At 42.8% G+C, this 18984-nt stretch overlaps 1 protein-coding gene across 1 annotated transcript in view; it reads right to left on the bottom strand.

Annotated features, from left to right (window-relative positions):
* doc2b (double C2 domain beta) overlaps positions 1 to 6945 on the bottom strand; it is a 153294-nt gene extending 146349 nt beyond the window's left edge. Inside the window, exon 1 of the mRNA XM_062958948.1 lies at positions 6651 to 6945. The gene's annotated coding sequence lies outside the window, so the exon portion shown is untranslated. The remainder of the gene's footprint in view (positions 1 to 6650) is intronic.
* Between the last annotated feature and the right edge of the window lie 12039 nt (positions 6946 to 18984).

Consider the following 18984-nt stretch of genomic DNA (forward strand, 5'->3'; position numbering starts at 1 on the left):
AGGTTCTGCTGGCCCGTTTAGCTTGGATAAGTGAGACTCTACTGTAATCCTCTTGCTCCATGGTCATAATTTTTAATTTCCATCAAAGCCTTCTTCAGATGCCCAGAATTATCTTACTCTTCGTAGGAAAGAGTCTCACACTCATTACTCAGATGAGGATGCAGTTTTCTATACCCATCTCCCACAACATGTTCTTTCTCTCCCTCTACCCTCCATATCATTGTTCGTGTGAAGAGACATATAGAATTGTGACTCATATCTATTACCTCTGACACATGCTGAGTCAATGAGCCATTACATGATCGAAGCACAGAAGAGCTACAAGGGACCTCAAGACCCATCTAGTCCAACCCCAATCTGCCGGAATGCACAACTAAACCACTCACCCTGTTTAAAGACCTTCAGAGAAGGAGTCCATCACCTTCCAAGGTAGTCCATTTCATTATTGGATAGCTCAGTGGTTCCCAACTTATTTGGCCTGCCATCCCCTTTCCAGAAAAAATATGACTCAGCGCCCCCTAGAAAGGGGGCGTGGCTTAGAGGGGTGGGCGGGGCTCCTGGTCAAGAGGGCGGGGCTGACCCTCTCCCCTAGTCTGAGATGCAGGGCTGCGAGGGGAGGTGGGCGGGGCCACAAATGGGCAACCAGGGTTGGGATAGGCGGAGTTACGAGCTCTGAGACAGGGCTGAGCTTCTACCCTGTCCTGGACACGGAGCGGGGCTAGAGGAGAGGGCGGGGCCTCTTCCCAAGTGCCTGACAGGGCTGAGCCTCTATACCCCGCCCCGTGTTCTAACAAGCGCCTCAGGGAAGGTATGCAGAGGCTCTTGGGAAGAGGACCTGCCCCTAGCCCCGCCCTTTAGTCCTAAAAGGCCTCTCAGGAGAGGTATAGAGGCTCAGCCCTGTCTCAGGCTCTTGGGAAGAAGCCACGCCCACTCCTCTAGCTCCACCCCCGTGTCCTAACAGGCACCTCAGAGGCTCAGCCCTGTCTCGGGCTCTTGGGAAGAGGCCCCGCCCCCACCCCTAGCCCCACCCTTTAGTCCTAAAAGTCCTCTCAGGAGAGGTATAGAGGCTCAGCCCTGTTTCAGGTTCTTGGGAAGAAGCCACGCCCACTCCTCTAGCTCCGCCCCCGTGTCCTAACAGGCACCTCAGAGGCTCAGCCCTGTCTCGGGCTCTTGGAAGGAGACCCCGCCCCCACCCCTAGCCCCGCCCTTTAGTCCTAAAAGGTCCCTCAGGAGAGGTATAGAGGCTCAGCCCTGTCTCAGGCTCTTGGAAAGAAGCCACGCCCACTCCTCTAGCTCCGCCCCCGTGTCCTAACAGGCACCTCAGAGGCTCAGCCCTGTCTTGGGCTCTTGGAAGGAGGCACCACCCCCACCCCTAGCCCTGCCCTTTAGTCCTAAAAGGCCTCTCAGGAGAGGTATAGAGGCTCAGCCCTGTTTCAGGCTCTTGGGAGGAAGCCACGCCCACTCCTCTAGCTCCGCCCCCGTGTCCTAACAGGCACCTCAGAGGCTCAGCCCTGTCTCGGGCTCTTGGAAGGAGACCCCGCCCCCACCCCTAGCCCTGCCCTTTAGTCCTAAAAGGTCCCTCAGGAGAGGTATAGAGGCTCAGCCCTGTCTCAGGCTCTTGGAAAGAAGCCACGCCCACTCCTCTAGCTCCGCCCCCGTGTCCTAACAGGCACCTCAGAGGCTCAGCCCTGTCTCATGCTCTTGGAAGGAGGCCCCACCCCCACCCCTAGCCCCGCCCTTTAGTCCTAAAAGGCCTCTCAGGAGAGGTATAGAGGCTCAGCCCTGTCTCAGGCTCTTGGAAGGAGGCCCCGCCCCCTTTCCTAGCTCCGCCCTCTGTGTCCCAACAAGCGCCTCAGGAGAGGTATAGATCCTCAGCCCTGTCTCGGGCTCTTGGGAAGAAGCCACGCCCACTCCTCTAGCTCCGCCCCCTGTGTGTCCTAACAGGCCCTGTCTCCGGCACTTGGGAAGAGGCTCCGCCCCCCTTTGGCCCCGCCCCGTGTTCTATCACCACCCCCCTGGATCGCTCCAGTGCCCCGTTTGGGAATCACTGGGATAACTCCTTCTAGCAATAATTAGAACAGCTATGCAAGCCTGCACAGGATCCAGAGATGTTTGTTATCATTTGCCATTAAGTTGGCTTTGATTTGAGATGATCCTACCATGAGAGATCTCCACTCATGAAAAGCTTGGTTCAGGATTTGCACACTCAGGGCAGCCGTGGCTTTCTTAATTGAATCTATCCACCTGTTGATCGATCTCCCTCCTTTTCTTCCCCATTGCCTCCCACTTTACCAGGCTTTATCCTCTTTCCTAATGCGGCACATTGTCCCGCAATATATGCAGATTTTAACAGCCTCCGTTTATTCATCTCCTTCTCTTCTTGCAAGAGATGATTTTTCCACTATGTCTCATCATTCTCAGTTCTAATTTTAGCCCTGCTTCGCTAAGTAGAGATGGAAAGAATATTTGTAATTATTCCTTCCCAGGTTGCAAGATCCAACAGTTAGAAAACAGTTTCTGTGCAAGAGGATTCATGGCCACACGTCTAACATTGGAAATAGCAACACCCCAGAACGTTTGAACTTTTCCAGACATGTAGTAAGAGATTTACAAATGGTGGTCCTTGAAGAAGGACATTAGAAAGAAACACTAGAAAGTAGGACTGAGTTATAGCCACAAATCCCAGAAGAATTATGAACAAAGACAATGGCTTCATAGCACACTGCATATATTAATACAAGAATCCACTCAACTACATATATATATCTATATATATAAAAGAGTGATGGCATCACGGCGACCCAGAAAACAACAAAACTACAGGCCCCCCAACCTCGAAATTTGACAACACAACCCATCATCCACGGCTCTAGGTTGATACAACAAAAAGAAAAGAAAAATAAAGTCCTAATTAGAGAGAAAGGAATAATTGCTTTTATCCAATTGCTGCCAGTTAGAAGGCTAAGCTCCGCCTACTTGGTCTCCTAGCAACCCAATAAAAAATAATAATAAACACTAAAAAATTAATACAATAAAATACTATAATAACAGAAAATAACTAAAAATAATACAAGAAAATAATAAAATATAATAAATAAAAAGATAACTTACAATAAAATGAATAAAAAAAATACAAATAACGTCAAATAAAAATTACACAACAATTTTTAACCAATACCACCACCACTTTGCCACAGCAATGGGTGGCCGGGCACAGCTAGTGTGTATATGTATATATATATATATATATATACACACACACACACACACATACAGTAGAGTCTCACTTATCCAAGCTAAACGGGCCAGCAGAAGCTTGGATAAGCGAATATCTTGGATAATAAGGAGGGATTAAGGAAAAACATCAAATTAGGTTATGATTTTACAAATGAAGCACCAAAACATCATGTTATACAGCAAATTTGACAGAAAAAGCAGTTCAATACACAGTAATGTTATGTTGTAATTACTGTATTTACGAATTTAGCACCAAAATATCACTATATATTGAAAACATTGACTACAAAAATGGCTTGGATAATCCAGAAACTTGGATAAGCGAATGTTGGATAAGTGAGACTCTACTGTACTGTATTTACGACTTTAGCACCAAAATATCACGATATATTGAAAACATGGACTACAAAAATGCATTGGATAATCCAGAACGTTGGATAAGCGAATGTTGGATAAGTGAGACTCTACTGTACTGTATTTATGACTTTAGCACCAAAATATCACGATATATTGAAAACATGGACTACAAAAATGCATTGGATAATCCAGAAGTTTGGATAAGCGAGTCTTGGATAAGTGAGACTCTACTGTAATAATAATAATAACAATAAGAAGAAGAAGAAGAAGAAGAAGAAGAAAATGGCACAGACAGACTACAAACAGAGGCACAACTACGAGGCTTGGATAAGTGGGACTCTACTGTATGTGTATACACACACACCATATATACTCGAATATAGGCCGATCCAAATATAAGCCGAGGCATCTAATTTTACCACACACACACACACACACACACACACACACACAAATTCTGGGAAATCATTGACTCCAGTATAAGCTGAGAGTAGTAAATTTCAGAAATAAAAATAGATACCAAAAATTATATTGAGAAATCAGTAGGTTAAATGTTTTTGAAAATTTACATCAAGCTCTAATTTGAGATAAGATTGTCCAACTTCGATCAAATCATTATTTTTATCTTCTTCAATGTAAATGTGCTTATGTATCCTTTTAATAATAATAGGGTAAAATAATACATGTAATAATAATAATACATACAGGAAAATAGTACATGTAATAATAAACAGAGTAGAATAATAAATGTCATAATACAGTAGTCTCATCCAACATTCGCTTACCCAACATTCTGGATTATCCAACGCAGTCGGCCTTTTAGTAATCAATGTTTTTGTAGTCAATCTTTTCAATATATTGGTGCTGAATTCGTAAGTACAGTAATTACTACATAACATTGCTGTGTATTGAACTGCTTTTTCTGTCAAATTTGTTGTAAAACATGATGTTTTGGAGCTTAATTTGTAAAATAATAATGCAATTTGATGTTTAATAGGCTTTTCCTTAATCCCTCCTTATTATCCAACATATTCGCTTATCCAACGTTCTGCTGGCCCGTTTAAGCTGGATAAGTGAGACTCTACTGTAATAGTAAGATCAGAGTGAAATAATAAATGTATTATTAATAATAAAAATAGAGTAAAATAAATGTAATAGTAGCAACAATAATAGAGTACAATAATAAATGTAATAATAATAGAGTAAAATAATAATGTAATAATACCAATAATAATAGAGAAAAATAGTAAATGTACCATATATTCTTGAGTATAAGCTGACCCAAATATAAGCCAACCAGGATCCTCACCTGAGTATAAGGTGAGGGGGGCTTTTTTAGTTCTAAAAAAGGGCTGAAAACTAGGCTTATACTCAAGTATATACAGTATATACACACACACACATATATATATACAGTAGAGTCTCACTTATCCAACATTCGCTTATCCAACTTTCTGGATTATCCAATGCATTTTTGTAGTCAATGCTTTCAATATATTGTGATATTTTGGTGCTAAATTTGTAAATACAGTAATTACTACATAGCATTACTGCGTATTGAACTACTTTTTCTGTCAAATTTGTTGTATAAAATGATGTTTTGTATTATTATTAAAAGGATACACATTTACATTGAAGAAGATGAGAATAATGATTTGATCAGCACTGGACCGTCTTATCTTAAATTTGAACTTGATATAAATATTCAAAAAACATTTAACCTACAGATGCCTCAATTACTGTAATTTTATTGGTACAGTAGAGTCTCGCTTATCCAACGTAAATGGGCCGGCAGAACGTTGGATAAGCAAATATGTTGGATAATAAGGAAAGACTAAGGAAAAGCCTATTAAACATCAAATTAGGTTATGATTTTACAAATTAGGCACCAAAACATCATGTTATACAACAAATTTGACAGAAAAAGTAGTTCAATGCACAGTAATGCTATGTAGTAATTACTGTAGTTACGAATTTAACACCAAAATATCACGATGTATTGAAAACATTGACTACAAATAATAATAATAATAATAATAATAATAATAATTTATTTGTTTGACCAGTCATATGACCATTTCAAAGTGAAACACTGACTACAAAAATGCGTTTGATAATCCAGAACATTGGATAAGCGAGTGTTGGATATAAGTGAGACTCTACTGTATCTATTTTTATTTCTGAAATTTACCACCCTCGGCTTATACTGGAGTCAATGTTTTCCCAGTTTTTTTTGTGGTAAAATTAGGTGCCTCGGCTTATATTCGGGTCGGCTTATACTCTAGTACATTATATATACATACATCTTGTTGTGTTTCTAATAATAATAATAATAATAATAATAACTTTATTTTTATACTCCGCCCCATCTCCCCGAAGGGACTCGGGGCGGCTTACATGGGGCCTAGCCCGATAAAAAAAATCAAATACAGTAGAGTCTCACTTATCCAACACTCGCTTATCCAACGTTCTGGATTATCCAACGCATTTTTGTAGTCAATATTTTCAATACATCATGATATTTTGGTGCTAAATTCGTAACTACAGTAATTACTACACAGCATTACTGCGTATTGAACTACTTTTTCTGTCAAATTTGTTGCATAACATGATGTTTTGGTGCTTCATTTGTAAAATCATAACCTAATTTGATGTTTAATAGGCTTTTCTTTAATGCCTCCTTATTATCCAACATATTCACTTATCCAACGTTCTGCGGGCCCGTTTACGTTGGATAAGCGAGACTCTACTGTATCAAAACACAGCAATAAAACAGTTATCCAATAAAAACATCAATTACAGTAAAAACAATTGTTAAAATCAACATAAAACATACAATATTAACACTGGAGACTAATTCATAGAACCCAGGCAAAGTGCAACATGTGCCGAAATGGAGAAGGTAATATATGTACATTATATATACAGTTATATACATTATAACTGTAACCTCAATTCGCTTCTGACACAATAAATAAATAAAGAGCAAAAGGCATGATTTGCATCTTTCTAGAGCCCATTATATTGTAACCCAATGCCATAATTTATAAACATACCTGGGACTTTAATATCACTCTGCAGAAGTGAGTTTATCTCCATGGAAGCTAAAATAAAAGCCACTCAGTCTTGTAAGCGATGCCATATTTCTTTGCATATATTCCTTCCTTGTGCTTTGCTTTTCCTATCCTTGCTTCTGCACTATGCAAACCTTTGGGCCCCATTGATTTCCCCATTGGCCTCAGCTGGGATGGGAGAAGATGTATGATTGCCTAACCCAGGTGCATTCTCCCTATATGATTTAGTTGCTAGCTGAGGAATAAAGCTGGGCAGTTTCAGTGGGGCAAAATTATTTTCACAATCTCCTCTACATCCTGCTTTACCTGTAAAATAAAAAATAAATCAAATTTCTTTTGCAGGAATCAAGGTCACACATGGACCTGACTTTAGACATCTCCATGAGGAATATTACATTCCACAATGCTTTCTTTGGGAGAATGGAAATTTCCATAATTTTTTGGAGATGTTACGGATCTTTGGAAAGATATGACCTTGTTAGAATTTACAACCTTTTAAAAAACGATGCCATAACCTTTTGGTAAAAAAAAAAATGGCATTCAAGCAAAGGCAATTAGGTTTCTCAGTTGTTAAACTGATGTACAGTAGAGTCTCACTTATCCAACACTCGCTTATCCAACATTCTGGATTATCCAACACATTTTTGTAGTCAATGTTTTCAATATATCGTGATATTTTGGTGCTAAATTCGTAAATACAGTAATTACTACGTAGCATTACTGCGTATTGAACTACTTTCTCTGTCAAATTTTGTGTATAACATGATGTTTTGGTGCTTAATTTGTAAAATCATAACCTAATTTGGCATTTAATAGGCTTTTCCTTAATCCCTCCTTATTATCCAACATATTCACTTATCCAACATTCTGCTGGCCCGTTTATGCTGGATAAGTGAGACTCTACTGTACCTGTATGTCTTTGAACCGTTAAGGACAAAGATATGTCAATGCACAAGAACACACATATACGAGGGCTATCCAGAAAGTAGATTACGTTTTGGAATTAAAAATTAAAAGTATAAAAAGGTAAAGGTTTCCCCTGACGTTAAGTCCAGTCATGTCTGACTCTGGGGGTTGGTGCTCATCTCCATTTCTAAGCCAAAGAGCCGGCGTTGTCCGTAGACACCTCCAAGGTCATGACTGCATGGAGCGCCCTTACCTTCCCGCCAGAGCGGTACCTATTGATCTACTCACATTGGCATGTTTTCGAACTGCTAGGTTGGCAGAAGCTGGAGCTAACAGCGGGCGCTCATTCTGCTCCCGGGATTTGAACCTGGGACCTTTCAGTCCGCAAGTTCAGCAGCACACTTCGCCACCGGGGTTCCTAACAAAGTATAGGAGAAAACATTGACCATATGCAGTTGAAAGCCAGACCCAAATACCACTTCTCAACATAGTCCCCATTCAAATCTAGGCACTTATCATAGCGATGAATTTATTTATTTATTTATTTATTTATTTATTTATTTATTTCTCACATTTATATCCCACCCTTCTCACCTGAAGGGACTCAGGGCGGCTTACAGTAATGGCAGCAATTCGATGCCCATGCAAAATCAATATCAAACAATGCATAAACAGTTTAAAACTATTAAAATACAATATAAATTACAATATATAAATATATAAAGGAGCCCCGGTGGTGAAGTGCGTTAAAGCGCTGAGCTGCTGAACTTGCAGACCGAAAGGTCCCAGGTTCAAACCCCGGGAGCGGCATGAGCAGCCGCTGTTAGCTCCAGCTCCTGCCAACCTAGCAGTTCAAAAACATGCCAATGTGAGTAGATCAATAGGTACAGCTCCGGCGGGAAGGTAAGGGCGTTCCATGCAGTCATGCCGGCCACATGACCTTGGAGGTGTCTACGGACAACGCCAACTCTTCGGCTTAGAAATTGAGATGAGCACCAACCCCCAGAGTCAGACATGACTGGACTTAACGTCAGGGGAAACCTTTACATTTTTATATAAATTTCAAACATAATGAATGAGCTTGGCAACTCCTTCCCCGCAAAACTCTGCCGCTTGCGTCCTCAACGCAGCATTTTGGCGACGATGCACAGCTGCTGGTAGGGGTGACCGGCTGGTTGAGGACGCAAGCGGCAGAGTTTGGTGGGGAAGGAGTTGCCAAGCTCATTCATTGCTATGATAAGTGCCTAGATTTGAATGGCAACTATGTTTAGAAGTGGTATTTGGGTGTGGCTTTCAACTGCATATGGTAAATGTTTTCTCCTATACTTGGTTCATTTTTAATTCTAAAACGTAATCTACTTTCTGGATAACCCTCGCATATATACAGCAGAGTTTCAGAAGTGTTCTTTTCTATTCTCCCTTAAAATATATATTTCCTTTAAATCATGCCTTTAAGAAACAAACATAAGTAGACTTCTCTAAAAGTAGCATAGCTGGTTTACTCACAACCTTCATGTACTCAGCATATAGGTGCTTTGCATATCAGTCTAGTTAGAAATAGGATTTGAAGTAGTTTCTATGTGTAGGTAACCCAGGCCATTTTTCATATAATCAACAATCCAAAGCATCTCTGTTTTGAAAGTCTAACAGAGTCTATGTCTAGTCTTTTTTTTTCGTGTCAGGAGCAACTCGAGTCGCTTCTGGTGTGAGAGAATTGGCCGTCTGCAAGGATGTTGCCCAGGGGATACCCAGATATTCTGATGTTTTTACCATCCTTGTGGGAGACTTCTCTCATGTCCCCACATGGAGCTGGAGCTGATAGAGGGAGCTCATCCACGCTCTCCCCGGGTGGGATTCGAATCTGGCAGCTTTCAGGTCAGCAACTCAACCTTCAAGTCACGAGACTTTTATCCCCTAGGCCACCGGAGGCTCCTTACTTTCTGGATAACCTTCATATATATACAGCAGAGTTTCAGAAGTGTTCTTTTCTACTCTCCCTTAAAATATAGTTTCCTTTAAATCATGCCTTTAAGAAACAAACGTAAGTAGACTTCTCTAAAAGTAGCATAGCTGGTTTACTCACAACCTTCATGTATTCAGCATACAGGTGCTTTGCATATCAGTCTAGTTAGAAATAGGATTTGAAGTAGTTTCTATGTGTAGGTAACCCAGGCCATTTTTCATATAATCAACAATCCAAAGCATCTCTGTTTTGAAAGTCTAACAGAGTCTATGTCTAGTCTTTTTTTTTCGTGTCAGGAGCAACTCGAGTCGCTTCTGGTGTGAGAGAATTGGCCGTCTGCAAGGATGTTGCCCAGGGGATACCCGGATATTCTGATGTTTTTACCATCCTTGTGGGAGACTTCTCTCATGTCCCCACATGGAGCTGGAGCTGATAGAGGGAGCTCATCCACGCTCTCCCCGGGTGGGATTCGAATCTGGCAGCTTTCAGGTCAGCAACTCAACCTTCAAGTCACGAGACTTTTATCCCCTAGGCCACCGGAGGCTCCTTACTTTCTGGATAACCTTCATATATATACAGCAGAGTTTCAAAAGTGTTCTTTTCTATTCTCCCTTAAAATATATATTTCCTTTAAATCATGCCTTTAAGAAACAAACGTAAGTAGACTTCTCTAAAAGTAGCATAGCTGGTTTACTCACAACCTTCATGTACTCAGCATACAGGTACTTTGCATATCAATCTAGTTACAAATAGGATTTGAAGTAGTTTCTATGTGTAGGTAACCCAGACCATTTTTCATATAATCAACAATCCAAAGCACCTCTGTTTTGAAAGTTTAACAGAGTCTCTGTCTAGTCTTTTTTTTTTTCGTGTCAGGAGCAACTCGAGTCGCTTCTGGTGTGAGAGAATTGGCCGTCTGCAAGGATGTTGCCCAGGGGACACTCAGATGTTTTGATGTTTTTACCATCCTTATGATACCCTATCTAAAAGAGCTCGATATCACTTATGGGAGGCTTCTCTCATGTCCCCGCATGTCTGTCTAGTCTGAAAGTCCAATAGAGTCTCTAAGCATACTGCTTGTTCTGAAGTCTAAAGCATACTCTTCCTACTGATCTCTGAAGCAAAGAGTTTCTACTGAAGTGTAAAGGCATACGATTCCTACTGAAGTTTGAAGCGTACAGTTCCTACTGAAGTCTAAAGGGCGAAGTGTGTTAAAGCACTGAGCTGCTGAACTTGCAGACCGAAAGGTCCCAGGTTCAAATCCCGGGAGCAGAGTGAGTGCCCGCTGTTAGCTCCAGCTTCTGCCAACCTAGCAGCTTGAAAACATGCCAATGTGAGTAGATCAATAGGTACCGCTGTGGCGGGAAGGTAATGGCACTCCATGTAGTCATGCCGGCCACATGACCTTGGAGGTGTCTATGGACAACACTGGCTCTTGGGCTTAGAAATGGAGATGAGCACCAACCCCCAGAGTCAGACATGACTGAACTTAACGTCAAGGGATACCTTTACCTTTACCTATATACACACACACACACACACACACACACACATTATGCAGGGACTATATATATATATTATATATACACAGTATATATCACACACACACCAATTTAACAAAGTTTCAGCCACAAAAACAAAGTTTCTGAAGTAGAACAATGACTTTCACAGTAAAGACAACCCAATTTAACAGGAAATAAGACTTTCAAACCAGGAACAGATTTCTGCAATTATTTAAAAATGGTTTATTATAAAAGCTATGAAAATTCGCCAAAAATCAGAGGATAAGGGAAACGTTCCAAATTTTGGTGAGCTATCAGTGTTAAATGTGTTCTACCACTGTACCAAGTTGGAAGAAGATCACTCAAAAAATGAGGGTGGGAGAGTCCTGTAATTGCGCATGCGCGTCCGCCATTAACGAATTAATTTAGAAAATAACGAATTTTCGTTAATTTCGAATTTTTTGGGGGGCCAAATTCGGAAATACCATCAGAAACGAAAAGCTGCCCCCCTCTAGTTTTGAAACGAGTTTAGAATCAAATTTTTCGTGGATCGATCAAGCCTACTAAAGGCATACTGTTCCTACAGTCTTCTTGAAAGCACACCGTTTCTAAAATGGAGTCTGAGTCCTGAACAAGCCCAGATCTGATCACATGGCCTGCAGCCTCTCCCACAACAAAGAGTTAAGGAAAACTGCAAACCAATACACACATATACAGTACATAAACATAACAAGTAACTAGTAGAGGCTTGAAGAAGATTGCTATTTCCAACATCCCCAGATGCTGTGTTACCTTAGACCAGGGGTCCCCAAACTAAGGCCCGGGGGCCGGATGCGGCCCATCGAAGCCATTTATTCGGCCCCTACAGCACAAGGGCAGAAGGGGGTTGGGCTAAATGACCCAAGAGGTCTCTTCTTCTCTTAAAACCATTATTATTATTATTATTATTATTATTATTATTATTATTATTATTATTATTATTATTATTAGAAACACAACAAGATGAGTCCACAGCAGACACTCTGCTGGCTGTTGTATTGGATCATACGTCGGACCCTTCCCAAATGTCTAGGACTGTGTGATGTATCAGCGAATAATGCGGGCAGATCCCAATAAGGTGGCCTTCTGTAGCTGGCAGATGGTAATTTTGTTAGTGCCGATTGTGTTTAAGTGCAGGCCAAGATCTTTAGGCACTGCACCCAGTGTGCCAATCACCACTGGGACCACCTTGACTGGCTTGTGCCAGAGTCTTTGTAATTCGATCTTTAAATCCTCATATTGTATCAGCTTTTCCAGTTGTTTCTCCTCAATCATTCTGTCACCTGGGATTGCAACATCGACAATCCATTGTTTTTTAACACAATTGTGAGGTCAGAAGTATTGTGTTCCAAAACCCTGATTATTATTATTATTATTATTATTATTATTAACAACAACATTGAGGCTGGGTGGCCATCTGTCAGGGATGCTTTGCTTGTGCTTTTGGTGCACAGAGGCAGAAGGGTGTTGGACTAAATGACCAATGGGTCTATTCCAACTCTCTTTATTATTAGTATTATTATTATTAACATTGAGGCTGGGTGGCCATCTGTCAGGGGTGCTGTGCTTGTGCTTTCAGTGCACAAAGGCAGAAGGGTGTTGGACTAAATGACCAATGGGTCTATTCCAACTCTCTTTATTATTATTATTATTATTATTATTATTATTATTATTATTATTATTATTAACATTGAGGCTGGGTGGCCATCTGTCAGGGATGCTTTGCTTGTGCTTTTGGTGCACAGAGGCAGAAGGGTGTTGGACTAAATGACCAATGGGTCTATTCCAACTCTCTTTATTATTAGTATTATTATTATTAACATTGAGGCTGGGTGGCCATCTGTCAGGGGTGCTGTGCTTGTGCTTTCAGTGCACAAAGGCAGAAGGGTGTTGGACTAAATGACCAATGGGTCTATTCCAACTCTCTTTATTATTATTATTATTATTATTATTATTATTATTATTATTATTATTATTATTAACATTGAGGCTGGGTGGCCATCTGTCAGGGATGCTTTGCTTGTGCTTTTGGTGCACAGAGGCAGAAGGGTGTTGGACTAAATGACCAATGGGTCTATTCCAACTCTCTTTATTATTAGTATTATTATTATTAACATTGAGGCTGGGTGGCCATCTGTCAGGGGTGCTGTGCTTGTGCTTTCAGTGCACAAAGGCAGAAGGGTGTTGGACTAAATGACCAATGGGTCTATTCCAACTCTCTTTATTATTATTATTATTATTATTATTATTATTATTATTATTATTATTAACATTGAGGCTGGGTGGCCATCTGACAGGGATGCTTTGCTTGTGCTTTTGGTGCATAGAGGCAGAAGGGTGTTGGACTAAATGACCAATGGGTCTATTCCAATTCTCTTTATTATTATTATTATTAGTATTATTATTATTAACAACAACATTGAGGCTGGGTGGCCATCTGTCAGGGATGCTTTGCTTGTGCTTTTGGTGCACAGAGGCAGAAGGGTGTTGGACTAAATGACCAATGGGTCTCTTCCAACTCTCTTTATTATTATTATTAGTATTATTATTATTAACATTGAGGCTGGGTGGCCATCTGTCAGGGGTGCCTTGCTTGTGCTTTCAGTGCACAAAGGCAGAAGGGGATTGGACTCAATGGCCCAAAGGGTCTCTGCCAACCCTCTTTTTTATTATTGTTGTTGTTATTATTATTATTATTATTATTATTGCTTGGTGGCCAACTATAGTCCGGCCCTCCAACGGTCCGAAGGATCGTGAACTGGCCCCCTGTTTAAAAAGTTTGGGGACCCCTGCCTTAGACAATTCCACATACAGTGAAGGCATGCTACAAATCAGGCTCAGAAGCGCTGGCTGGCTGCCTCTACCTTCCTTCCTCCCAAGAATTATGATGATTGTATTTGTCTTCTCGTGTCATAGTGACCCAAGGGCTTTCTCATGAAAATTCTCACTCCCCGCCTAAGCCGAGTGAAATCAGAGAGCTGCCAAGTGAAAATGGAAGCTGATTAATGGCAAAGGAAGGGGGAGAAGACCAGCACTTGCACAAGCTGTCCTTCCATGCTCAGCTTCTCTTCCACTGTGCTTTGACATGCGCACTGCCAATTAGGGCTCCTAACAAAGGGGAAATCAAAGGGCTCGTACCTGCCACACTTACCTGTCATCGTGGATATGCATCCTTCTGCCTTGGAGTGCCACCAGAACCAATCCGGAGCTATAGCTCAGTGGTACGGCTCCTTTGTTTGCAGAAGATCCTGGGTTCAATCCCCTCAATATTGTCTGGATAGCAGCTGCCCATCAGTATTTTGAAGACTCAAAGTTCATTATGTAATAGCCCCAGGACTAGATGAGGCAGGCAATCTCCTCTTGGCAATGGCAGAGCCAGAAAATAGCTGCAGATCAAGAGGAGGAAGCAGAGGGACTTTGCACTCTCAAGTGGTGTAAATTAAAGCATTAAGAGATCGAGCAGAATTCAAAACGATCTTGACAGACTAGAGAGATGGGCCAAAACTAACAAAATGAAGTTCAACAGGGACAAATGCAAGATACTTCACTTCGGCAGAAAAAAATGGAAATCAAAGATACAGAATGGGGGACGCCTGGCTTGACAGCAGTGTGTGCGAAAAAGACCTTGGAGTCCTCGTGGGGAACAAGTTAAACATGAGCCAACAATGTGATGCGGCTGCTAAAAAAGCCAATGGGATTCTGGCCTGCATCAATAGGGGAATAGCGTCTAGATCCAGGGAAGTCCTGCTCCCCCTCTATTCTGCCTTGGTCAGACCACACCTGGAATCACACTGCGTCCAATTTTGGGCACCACAGTTGAAGGGAGATGTTGACAAGCTGGAAAGCGTCCAGAGGAGGGCGACTAAAATGATTAAGGGTCTGGAGAACAAGCCCTATGAGGAGCGGCTTAAAGAGCTGGGCATGTTTAGCCTGCAGAAGAGAAGGCTGAGAGGAGACATGATAGCCATGTACAAATACGTGAAGGGAAGTCATAGGGAGGAGGGAGCAAGCTTGTTTTCTGCTGCCCTGCAGACTAGGACACAAGGGAACAAGGGCTTCAAACTACAGGAAAGGAGATTCCACCTGAACATCAGGAAGAACTTCCTCACTGTGAGAAGGGCTGTTCGGCAGTGGAACTCTCTCCCCGGGGCCGTGGTGGAGGCTCCTTCTTTGGAGGCTTTTAAGCAGAGGCTGGATGGCCATCTGTCGGGGGTGCTTTGAATGCGATTTCCTGCTTCTTAGCAGGGGGTTGGACTGGATGGCCCATGTGGTCTCTTCCAACTCTACTATTCTATGATTCTATGATTCTATGATTCTATGATTCTAAGAGCAAAGGGTCAGGCAATGCCCTGCTCTGCTTTAAATATGGGACGCTGAGCTAGCTGGGATGATTAGTTTCTGGCTATAAGTTAGAGCGGCCATTCTATCACTGCAGGACAACAACCCCCAAACTTCTGGATGGACATCTAATTCCCTGGTTTTCTGACCTTTGCACTTCGGGATTAATCTTTCCTACAACTTTGTCAAAATTTGGATTGATTTCTCCCTTTGAAATGTGGAGTGTCGGGACTCAACTTCTGTTTCGACCCCCACGTCAGTTCTGGGGTTGACCTAGCTTTCATTTGCCCTAAACTGAGGTGTGCTTCCATCTTGGGGGTCCTCCTGGACTCGGTGCTGACACTTGAGGCTCAGGTGTCAGCTGTGGCCGGGAGGGCCTTTGCACCATTAAAAGTTGTGCGCCAGCTGCAACCGTACCTCGAGAAGACTGATCTGACCAGGGTGGTCCATGCCTTAGTTACCTCTAGACTGGATTATTGCAACGCACTCTACGTGGGGCTGCCTTTGAAGACAGCCCGGAAACTGTAATTAGTACAACGTGCGGCAGCCAGGTTTCTAACTGGAGCAAATTACAGGGCACATTCTACTCCCCTCTTCAAGGAGCTCCATTGGCTGCCGTTTATTTTCCGAGCCCAATTCTAGGTGCAGGTCATTACCTACAAAGCCCTATACGGTTTGGGATCCACCTACCTTCGCGACCGTATCTCCCCCTATGAACCTGCACGATCTCTTCGCTCGTCGGGGGAGGCCCTCCTCTCGCTCCCACCCCCCTCGCAGTCGCGGTTGGTGGGGACGAGAGAGAGGGCCTTCTCCGTCGTGGCCCCCCGGCTTTGGAACCTGCTCCCCAGGGAGATCAGGCAGGCCCCTACCCTCCTCTCCTTTAGAAAGAGCCTGAAAACATGGCTCTTCCAGCAGGCCTTCGATAATTGATCCAGCATGTCTGACCTCTTGCATCTCCAATAATAGTCCCGTATTTATGCCTCTTCCAGCACCCTGAAGGCGTTGACAATTTGGATAATTCTCCCCTCCTGATGATTTTGACAAACTGGCACTTTGGCCCAGGTTTTTTCTAGATTTTATCCATGATTTTACCTTTTGTTCTTGAATGTGATCTTATGACTGGTTTTTATTGTTATTATTTGTTTTTATTGCTTTGTTTTTATTGTGGACTGGGCTTGGCCCCATGTAAGCCGCTCCGAGTCCCTTCGGGGAGATGGGGCGGGGTATAAAAATAATAATTATTATTATTATCTTGAAACAGGACACTCCATGCCCAGTGTCCTTCTTGCTGCAGATTCAACCTTCAGATGTGAAGACAGAGGTGTGAAAGCAGAGGCGGCTCAACCGCCAGGCATTTGCTTGTGGCTCCATTCTGTAGGGGGCACAGTTGAGGCTTTCTCTTGGCTTTGGTCTGGGCCCGCTCGCCTCTGGGGCCTGCGCCCGGCCTCCGGGGCCAGGCCCACACCTATGGCAGGCATCCTCAGAGGTTGTGAGGTCTGTTGGAAGCTAGGTTTATATATCTGTGGAAAGTCGAGGGTGGGAGAAAGAGCTCTTGTCTGTTTGAGAGTAGTGTGAATGTTGCAATTGGCCAGCTTGTTTAGCATTTAATGCTGCGGAAGGATCACTGGCCCGGGCTGTGGCGCAGGCTGTTGAGCAACCAGCTGCAGCCAGTGCAACAAATCACTCTGACCAAGAGGTCATGAGTTCGAGGCCAGCTCGGAGCCCCGTGTTTGTCTTTGTCTTTGTTCTATGTTAAGGCATTGGATGTTTGCCTTATATGTGTAATGTGATCCGCCCTGAGTCCCCTTCGGGGTGAGAAGGGCGGAATATAAATACTGTAAATAAATAAATAATAAATAAATGGCCTTGCAGATTCAAAGCCTGGCTGCTCCCTCCCTGGGGGCATCCTTGGTTGGGAGGTGTTAGCTGGACCTGATTGTTTCCTGTCTGGAATTCTTTTCTTTATTATTTATTTCCAATATTTCTATCCCACCCTTCTCACCCGAAGGGACTCAGGGCGGCGTACAATTGGCAACAATTCAATGCCGACACATCATTAAAACAAACAGCATATAAAATCTATTACAAATAGTTAAATACAGTATAAAATATAAAACATATGGTTAAAATCCGTTCATCCAATATCCTCGTGCTTTACCCACACATCAGTCTGGGTCGTCTTTGTCGTTTATTCGTTAAAAGCCTGAGCACATAGCCATGTTTTTAAGGCTTTTCTGAAACTCAAAAGGGTTGGGTCTTGCTGTATATCTTTGGGGAGGGTGTTCCACAGGAATTCCCCTGTTTTCAGAGTGTTGGTCTTTATTTAGGCTTTTCCTTAATCCCTCCTTATTATCCAACGGTTTTATTTTTCAGGTTTTTTTGTGTGTGTGTGTGTGTCAGGAGCAACCGGAGTTGCTTCTGGAGTGAGAGTATTGGCCGTCTGCAAGGACGTTGTCCAGGGGATGCCCGGATGTTTTGATGTTTTACCATCCTTGTGGGAGGCTTCTCTCATGTCCCCGCATGGAGCTGGAGCTGATAGAGGAAGCTCATCCGCGCTCTCCCCAGGTGGGATTCGAACCTGGCAACTTTCAGGTCAGCAACCCAACCTTCAAGTCACAAGGCTTTTATCCTCTAGGCCACCGGAGACCTAGTAATTTGTTGGGGGGGGGGGGGGGCAAAATTCTGTTCGCCTACACTTGAAAATTACCTTGGGCCTGCCTTGTGTGAAAGTTTATTACGAGTTATGGCCAGCCCATAGTAAACAGTATTAAGCAAGATAGCCCAATGTTCTAAGCCACTCTAATGCAGTTTGCTATCTTCCTGTTTGATTTAATTCATAACCATGAGGGCTAGCCCCTTACTTTGGAAATATATCTCAGGTGAAGGACACCTACTTTGCGTGCAGAAAGCCCCGCTGGCTTGCTTTTCCCAGCCCCGTCACAGAGCCACGGCAAGTACCGTACAAAGGACGAAGCGGGCGGGCGAAGGAGGGAGTCCTGCGGCTCGTCAGCCCTTATTAGGTTAATTCCATCTAATTGTAATGCATCACTCAGTGGTAAGCTGTCATTTGGAGAGATTACCCAGCAGAGCGCCTTGCAACGGGGGTTCCTCTACTCCAGCCACCTTCTTAAAGCTTGGGTACCGTTGGGGCCCTGTTGTTGTTGTTTTCTAAAATTTATTTCAAAGCATTTCTAGCCTGCTTGTCAGTAGGCAGCTTAGCAAAAATTAAACGTTGCTGAGAGAATGGCATAATTCGTACATACGCAAGATATTACCGGAAGGCCTGGGTGGCACAATGACAAGTTTAGAGGGATGAAATGTCTCTCTTTCTCTGTTGGAACTCTATCTCCAGCCAAAGAAAGCTGGGAATCGGCTTCAACACAGTGACTTGCTTTATCCAGTCCCCAGAGTAGATATACAATTTTCAGGGAATTTTGTTTCAGTTGATGTCTGCCACTCCCCAATGTGATAACATTATACATTGATCCTGAAGACTCACCTCTTCATCTTGACCTTAAATAGCATTAGGACTTGACTTTCCTGTTCTGTGTAATGTGTGAGATGACTT

Source organism: Anolis carolinensis, unplaced genomic scaffold (assembly GCF_035594765.1).
Source record: "Anolis carolinensis isolate JA03-04 unplaced genomic scaffold, rAnoCar3.1.pri scaffold_7, whole genome shotgun sequence".
In the NCBI taxonomy this organism is placed as follows: domain Eukaryota; kingdom Metazoa; phylum Chordata; class Lepidosauria; order Squamata; family Dactyloidae; genus Anolis; species Anolis carolinensis.